The sequence below is a fragment of the Puma concolor genome, chromosome E1 (assembly GCF_028749965.1).
Source record: "Puma concolor isolate L17-30 chromosome E1, mPumCon1.1.hap2, whole genome shotgun sequence".
NCBI classification, from domain to species: Eukaryota; Metazoa; Chordata; class Mammalia; order Carnivora; family Felidae; genus Puma; species Puma concolor.
Genome location: NC_141680.1, coordinates 9,196,083 through 9,204,797, shown reverse-complemented (window position 1 = coordinate 9,204,797; position 8,715 = coordinate 9,196,083).

Sequence of the window (8,715 nt, the reverse complement as noted above, 5' to 3'; positions counted from 1 at the left end):
AGGCTGAATAATATTCCATTGTATGTATATAGCACATACGCCCTTCCACCGATGAACCCTTGGGTTGTGTCCACTTTTTGTCTATTGTGAATAACATGCCATGTTCTGGATTTTTATACAAACAATCAGAAGAAAGAATAAGACAAAAGGTAAGAGATCTGGAGATCCAAAGCTCCAAACACCAAATTCTGAGAAGGTTTGAGAAGTAGAAAACCCAAAGAAACCAATAAGCATAGAAAGATCGAAAAGGCTATGAAAAATCTAGCCTTTAAAAGGATACAAGGCCCAGGTACTTTTCTGGACAAATTCTCCCGAGAAATATAGTAACGCTCCCAGAACACAGAACAATACATAGACCTTCCCAATGCGTGCGATGATCTGAACGTTGAAACTGGAAAAGAACGGAAGGAAAAAAAAAAAGAGCTGGTGAAAGGTGGCAGGCTAAATATACGTGTATGTCTTTTCTCTCTCCCATCTTTCCATCCAAGACCACTCTGAAATAACATTATAGGAGGGAAAAAAATGTACATGTTCATAAGGCTAAAGAGGGAAGACAGAAGCCACCCACGGACAAGAGAGTTAAACACAGTTCTGGCAGATGGAAAACAGATGGGAGGGAGGAGCTGACTTAGGAAAGAAGAAACTTTTCAGGTGATATAAGCAGGGAATACTGAAGGAAAAAGAAAACTATTTAATTCCGTAAAGTCCCCTGAAGACCCTAGACTCAAAGGCATTAGGTACCTTGGAAAGTTGGAGGCAAGCTGGGGGCTGCAAATAGGCAAGAGGGCCATCACCCTCCTTCAGAGCAGCTGGCCTACGTCGCCTCCCTTGCTCCACACAAAAAGCTGAGGGTTTACATTCTGGAAAGATAAGACAGAAGGAGCCCTGGTCTTGGACGTTTAAGGCATGATGCTCTGCTCACACAGTGTCAGCAGCTGCACAAGGGTCGGGGTTTGGGGACTCTTCCCCAGAGAAAACAGGTGCACCCGGTGAAACCTGGAGATGTCCAGGTACGGAGGCCACCGGCTCATGGGACTTGTTCACATAGAGCTCCCGGTCGCCATCTTGGCACCTTGCTCTGAAACATAAATGGACAGTCAAGGATCACCAGTGACACAAGTGCTCAAAGCCAACATAAGAAAAGAGGAAAGAGGGGCGCCTGAGTGGCTCGGTCAGCTGGGCATCCGACTCTTGATTTTGGCTCGGGTCGTGATCTCGCAGTTTGTGAGATCGAGCCCCGGGTCGGGCTCAGCACTGACAGCATGAAGCCCGCTTGGGATTCTCTCTCTCTCTCCACCCCCTCTGTCCCTCTCCCCTCAAAATAAATAATAAAAATAACCTTTGAAAAAAGAAGAAGAGGAAGGATATTATGCTGGGAAGAGAAGGCAACTGAAAATACTGCACAGTTAATGTTTCCAAAGAGGTGGGAGATGACCACTGCATCCACACAAGAACACCTTTGTCATAAAAAAAGAAAAGAAAAGAAAAGAAAAACTGGATCGCAACGAAAAGCTCTTTGAGATGAAAAGTATCACTAAAATAAATGTGGCAGGAAACCTGGGGATAGGGTCGAGGAGGTCTTCCGACAGCGGAGAAACTGAACGGCAAAGTCATGGCAAGCAGGAGAGAAACGATAAGAACGCTAGAGGCTCTATTCAGGGGAAGCAAAATCCACCTTATACCGGTTCCGGAGGAGACAGAAAGGAGAAAATTGTCCAAGAAATAGTGTAGGAAGATTTTCTGGAACTGATGGACATGACAGCCTACATCGTGAGGGCCAGCCACGTGCCCAGCATTACGACCGATCAGACAAGCGAACGCCGACTGCCTGAGAAATCTATCTTCATAAAATTCCAGAACGGTAGGGATGAAGAAGAGGGAAGAAGAGGGAAAACGAAAGGATGAAGAATCACAGTGGTATCACGCAAACCGGGAAGGCAGATGACAAAATCCTGAAGGAAAATTTTTTTTCAACCTGAACTTTATTACTGAGCCAACCTGTGAATGAAGAGTGAGGGGAGGATGATGCCATTTTCGGATAGACAAGGAACTGCACATTTTACTGACCGTGAACTTTCACATAGGAAGAGATAAAGATTTATTCCACTGAAGTGAAAGAGAAAACTAGAAATGAAAAAAAAAAAAAAGCCAAGGAGCCAGGAAAGAGAATATTTAATAGAGAGAGGGAGAGGGGGAAAAGAAAAGAAGGCACCTGGAAGTCTCAAGATGTCAGCTCTGTGAAGTGAAACTCACATGTGATCTGAGAAGAACATTCCACTGAGTAGGGAAATGTTCCCTGGGGTCAGGGTGCCTTAGTTTTTGGTCCAGATTCTGGCAACAGTGTGACTTTGGGCCACTCACTGAAACTCCCCGGGCTTCACCTGGGTTTCTTTGTTTGCAAAGAAATGAGACGAAACTGTATAAATTTTTAGGGTCCTTAGATTTCTAACATTCTTTGCAGAGCAAGAGGAAGAGGTCAGTGATTAACTTTTTCCAGAAGGAGAGTGCAGGTATATCCACTGTTCCCTTCCTGTGGAACGAAGTGTTGGTACCAGAAAAAGATAGAAAAACAAAGCCGCTTGACGTTCCTTCCAGTTCTACAAGCCGGCTGCTCCTTCATTTGCGTGACCATCAGAGTTCAGTTTGGGGTGGTCTGTGTGCGTGCAGCTATCGTGAAACTGAACTAAGCCAAGTAAAAATGCACTCAGTGTCATTTTTCTTGAGGTCTTGTGTTGGCCCGAGCCCCTTCTGATGGACCTAGTCGAGGCTGAGGCATCTCTGCCAAACACACACACTACTTGTTAAAGATTAGCCCATGTTTAGATCCAAGAACGTGTTCTTAAATCTTACGGTTATTTTTAACCAAACAAACATCTGAGCGGAAACACAGGTAACCCCCCCCCCCCACGTTGACCCAACATCCTCAAGCTCTGGGTCGTGTGATATTTTATAACACACCCTAGTCCCCGTTGACTGGTGTCACCACTTGAAATCCCATGTAAGAAGGAATCACAGAATAATCAACGCCGTCTTCTCTGGGTTCCAGACAAGGGGATGATGGTGTGCTGTCTCCTGCCATGCCCGATGGCATGACTGATGGAATCCACCAAGATTTAAGAGCCAAGCATCCCCAGACACTGAGGAAAAATCAAGTTTTTTTTTTTCTGGGGCATCAGGGTGGCTCAGTCAGTTGAGTGGCCGACTCTCGATTTCGACTCCGGTCCAATCTCATGGTTCGTGAGTTCGAGCCCCACATCAGGCTCCACGTTGACCGTGCAGAGCCTGCTTGTGATTCTCTCTCTCTGCCCCTTCCATGCACTCTCTCAAAATAAACAAACAAACACCCCTCCCCCAAAAAAAAACCCCCATAAAATCAAGTTTCTTCTGAGGAAGCAAACAATGATAAGTGTCAGAGATGTAGATTTAAATTCTAGCACTGTGACACAGTGGACTAATTTAGTTCTCTAAAATCTTGTTTTTTTCTCCTCTGTAAAATGGGGTTAATAACACTACCCCTTTGTACAGGGGTTTTGAATTTCAGTGACATAATACACACGAAGCACACTGTCCTATCTGGGACACACAGAGCGCTCAACATACACTTGCTATTTTGTAGCACTTGTCGTAAGCAAATTCAAGTTTCTTAAGGTACTCAGTAAAATTTTATAGACGTGGAAATCTTGGCAATCACTGTGCAAACAACGTAGTTCCTTCATCCATTGCCAAATCCAAGGCCGTGAAGATTTTCTACTGCGCTTTCTTCTAAGAGGCTATGGTTTCAGCTCTTTTAGGTCGTTGGACACTTTTGGTTAATTTTTGTCATATGGCATGAGGGAGGTGTCCAACCTCATTCTTTTGCCGGTAGATACCCAGTTGCCCCAGGACAGTTTGTGGAAGAGACTGTTCTTTTCCCATCGGATGGTCTTGGCACCCTTGTTGAAAATCAATCGACCGTAGATCTCCGGGATTATTTCCGGACTCTCAGTTCTATTTCATTGAGTGTGCCTACTCTTACGCCAATAGCACGCTGTCTTGATCGCTGTTGCTGTGCAGTAAGTTTTGAAATCGAGAAGTGTGAGTCTTGCAGCTTTCAACTGCATTTTCCATTTGTTTTGGCTCTTCAGGGCTCCTTAGAATTCCATATGAATTTGAGGACCAGCTTTTCCATTTCTGCAAAAAAGGACATTGGAATTTTGAAGGGGATTGCATGGGCTCTGTGGATCACTTTGGGTAGTGCTGCCATCTTAACAATGACCAATCCATGAACATGGTTGCTTTCTCTTTATTTAGGTCTTGTTTAATTTCTTTCAGCAATGTGTTGCCGTTTTCAACTCACAAGTATTTCCCCTCCTTGGTTCAGTTTATTCCCATGTGTTTTATGTTTGGGGATGATATTATCAATGGAATTGTTTTCCTAATTAGCTTTTTTTTTTAATTTTTTTTATTTTTTATTTATTTATTTTTTTAATGTTTTTTAAAAATTTTATTTATTTATTTCAACGTTTTTAAATTTATTTTTGGGACAGAGAGAGACAGAGCATGAACGGGGGAGGGGCAGAGAGAGAGGGAGACACAGAATCGGAAACAGGCTCCAGGCTCCGAGCCATCAGCCCAGAGCCCGACGCGGGGCTCGAACTCCCGGACCGCGAGATCGTGACCTGGCTGAAGTCGGCCGCTGAGCCGACTGCGCCGCCCAGGCGCCCCTAATTAGCTTTTCAGATTGCTCATTGCTGCTGTATAAAATCACGACTGCCTTTTGTGCATTGATCTTGTATCCTACAACTCTGCTGACTTCATTTGCTGCTCTAGAAGGTTTCCTTCGGAGTCTTGGGGATTTTCTCTATATAACGTCATGTCATTTGTGAACAGAGACAGTTTTACTTCTTCCTTTCCCATCCGGATGTGTTGTGTCGCCTACTTGCTCTGGTTAGAGCTTCTAGTACAATGCTGAGTAGCAGGATTGAAAATGGGCATCCTGTCTTGTTCTTGATATTAGGAAGAAAATGTGTGGTCTGTCACCACTGAGTGTGATACTAGCTATGGGTTTTTCATCAATGCCCTTTATCGCATTGAGAAAGTTACCTTCCAGTACCAGTTTTCTCAGTGTTGTTTTTTTTTGTTTTTTATCAGTACAGGGTGTTAGATTTTGTTAAATATTTTTATGCGCCAACCGAGAGGATCATGTGTTTCTTCCCCTTTGTTCCCTGAATGCAGCGTATTACCTCGACTGCTTCTTACGTGTTGAATCACCCTTGAATTTCAGGAATGAGTCGCTCTTGACCGTGCTGTACAATCCTTGGAATATACTGCTGGATTTGGTTTGCTGGCATTGCGTTGAGGAGTTTTGCATCTGTATTTCTAAGGGATATTGGTCTGTAGTTTTCTTTCCTTGTGCTGTGCACGTCCATTTTACGCTATGCGGGTTTGCGCGCATGCACACACACATTTATGATTCAACAAAAATCCAAGCTGCTCCAAACACCCGAGACAACGTGTTTGCCCAAATAAATATATTATTATGCAATACGCCAGGAAGGATAACGACCAAGAAGATGTAGTTTTCCTTAGCGTTGTTGTTTCTCGGAGGAGTTTCTCAAGAAAGATACAGGTCTCTGCAACTTACACCAAGCGGCCAACCCTCATCTACTGCACTATGTACCATGTTGTCAAGTGCTTTGCACACTTCTGTGTACACACCCCTCAACGTGCCGTAAAACATCGGATTCTGCAGTTCTGTCATAAAGGCAGGATCTCAGGTTCTGCATTCCTTATAAGCTCCCCGGGGACACTGTTGCTGCTGGTCTACGGACCACACTTGGCGCAGCAAGTTCGCGGCCGTGGGTTAGGTGGGGCTGGGCCCATTCTTGCTTTGACTACTCATTACTTTGGCAACAAAACTCTCCGATCGTGAAGGCAGCCATGTTCAAACAAGAATGCTTCCGGAGGTGCTCAAGGAACACGAATGTGTGTGTATGCCTGTGCAGGAAGAGCCAAGACTTTGTTAACATGGTCAACTTGTGACATGCACGGGATCTAAGCCATCTGTGTGTACAATTCGACTTGTTTCTTCTACCCCATTTGAAGCAAACAGAGCCAGGCCCTGGCAACACCGTGCAACTGATGAGCTTTTCCTACAGCGTGTCCAGCTTCTGCTTTTGGTGGCCTATTTTGGAAAATTAAGGCCCCTCCCCGACGTCATGGGGCTCAGCGTCTCCTGCGGCTACTTCCTGCTCATTGCTCAACATTGGGATTGAATCTGTTACCAGTCAGTTGCATTCACTCCAATACCCACTTTTTGGTGGGAGATAACAGGCTTGACTCATGGCAGTGCTGCTAAAGGGCAGGTTCGTCTGCAGGTGCTGGGGACCCTGAGCACGCGTGGGGGACGAATACGTTGATTGGCCTTGTGGTTAGCATCTGTCCTGGCATGTCCCCTCCACACCCTTTCTCTGGTCTTTCCCCTCTGGTTCCTGCCAAATCACGAGTGGGAGCTGCCTTGCTGTTCCCCTCTCCCGAGGTCATCTTTTCTCCCATCCCAGATGTAGTTCGTGTGTCCCAGGAACTGCACGTACTGTAGCTAGCTCTGGATAACACTTTTGTCACTTCTTTTATGCCCTGAAAAGAGTACCATAAACTTTCATATGATTTGTACCTTTTGTGGAAAGATATGATGAAACGATATTTAACGTTTATTTTCAAAAGGAAACACTAAAAACATTCACAATATGGGGCTTAGGTAAATTTAAAATTTGTTTTTGAAAAATTTTGTACTCTCACACCCTTCTTAAAGTTGATGTCTTAAAAAGAAGTATATGTTTAAGAAGTTTTGAAGGACTAATTTTTATGTACTGTCAATATTGATACTTAAAAGTAAACTTGTCATATCATTCTTTGTAACATATCCAGTTACGTGCCGTAATGAATAATACCCACATCACCCATGAAAAACTTTTTTTTAATGTTTCTTTATTTTTGAGAGAGACAGAGACAGAGTACAAGGGGGGAGGGGCAGAGAGAGGGAGACACAGAATCTGAAGCAGGCTCCAGGCTCTGAGCCATCAGCACAGAGCCCGATGCGGGCAAGGCTTGAACTCACAAACTTGTGAGATCATGACCTGAGCTGAAGTCAGATGCTTAACTGATTGAGCCACCCAGGCACCCCGCACCATTACCCATTTAAAAATAAATGAACAAGCTTATCTTAATGGTCAGAAATTATACCTCAGTTCTTTGAGCTCATTCCCATTCCAATTCCCTCCCTAGAGAAATGCATTTTATTTATTTTTTACAAGTTTATTTACTTATTCTGACAGAGACAGAGAGAGAGAGAGAATCCCAAGCAAGCTCCGTGCCATCAGTACACAGCATGATGTGGGGCTCAGTCCCACGAACCATGAGATCATGACCTGAGCCGAGATCAAGAGTCAGACACTCAACTTACTGAGCCACCCAGGCACCCCTGGAAATGCATTTTAATGTGATGTGCAGTTAGGCTTGAAAATCTCCCACTGATGACCCTCTTGTACTTCTCTGCCAAAATTTGTATAGAAATCAAACAAAAATAAAATATAAACAAAATAAAAATGTGTATATAAATGAAATTTAACAATTTGTAAATTCTTTGTAACTCCATCACATAAGACTCCGAGCATAAAAATGTCAAACATAAATTTACTTTACTTTATTTTATTTTATTTTATTTTAATTTAATTTTATTTTATTTTAGTATTAAACTCCCAAAGCAACACTTTATTGGCAATGCACCTCTCGGTGAGATGGATGGGAGATGATTTACTTATTTTACTATTAGTACACAGATCACTGTTAAACTGAGCTGAGTTTCAGTGTTATTTCTGTGCCAATGTCTCCTTTTTATTGATGCTGGTGTTGAGAAACTTTGTTCATACAAATTAGATAGGACTGGAAGGAGAATCTTTATATCAGTGCTACTCAACTTATTTTATTTTATTTTTTAAGTTTTTAAAGTTTTATTTACTTATTTCAAGAGCGACAGAGAGTGAGCAGGGGAGGGGCAGAGAGAGAGAGAGAGAGAGAGGCTCTGGCAGTGCGGAGCCTGATGCTGGGCTTGAACTCATGACCCACGAGATCATGACTTGAGCAGAAACCAAGAGTTGGTCACTTAATCGACTGAGCCACGCAGGCGCCCATATTTTTTAAATTTTTTGATGTTTATTTATTTATTTCTTTTAAAAAAATTTTTTAACGTTTTTTTAAATTTATTTTTGAGACAAGGAGAGACAGAGCATGAACAGGGGAGGGTCAGAGAGAGGGAGACACAGAATCTGAAACAGGCTCCAGGCTCTGAGCTGTCAGCCCAGAGCCCGACGCGGGGCTCGAACTCACGGACCGCGAGATCATGACCTGAACCGAAGTCGGCCGCTTAACCGACTGAGCCACCCAGGTGTCCCTTTTTTCTTTTTTTTTTTTAATTTTTTTGGATGTTTATTTATTTTGAGAGAGAGCAGGGGAGGGGCAGAGAGGGAGGAAGGGAGAGAGAATTCCAAGCAGGTTTCATGCTGTCAGCGTAGAGCCCGATCTCAAACCCCCAAATCATGAGAACATGACCTGAGCTGAAATCAGGAGTCCGACGCTTAACCGACTGAACCACCCAGGCCCCCCTCAGTGTTACTCAATTTAAAATGTAACTCCTTCTAGGGGCGCCTGGGTGGCGCAGTCGGTTAAGCGTCCGACTTC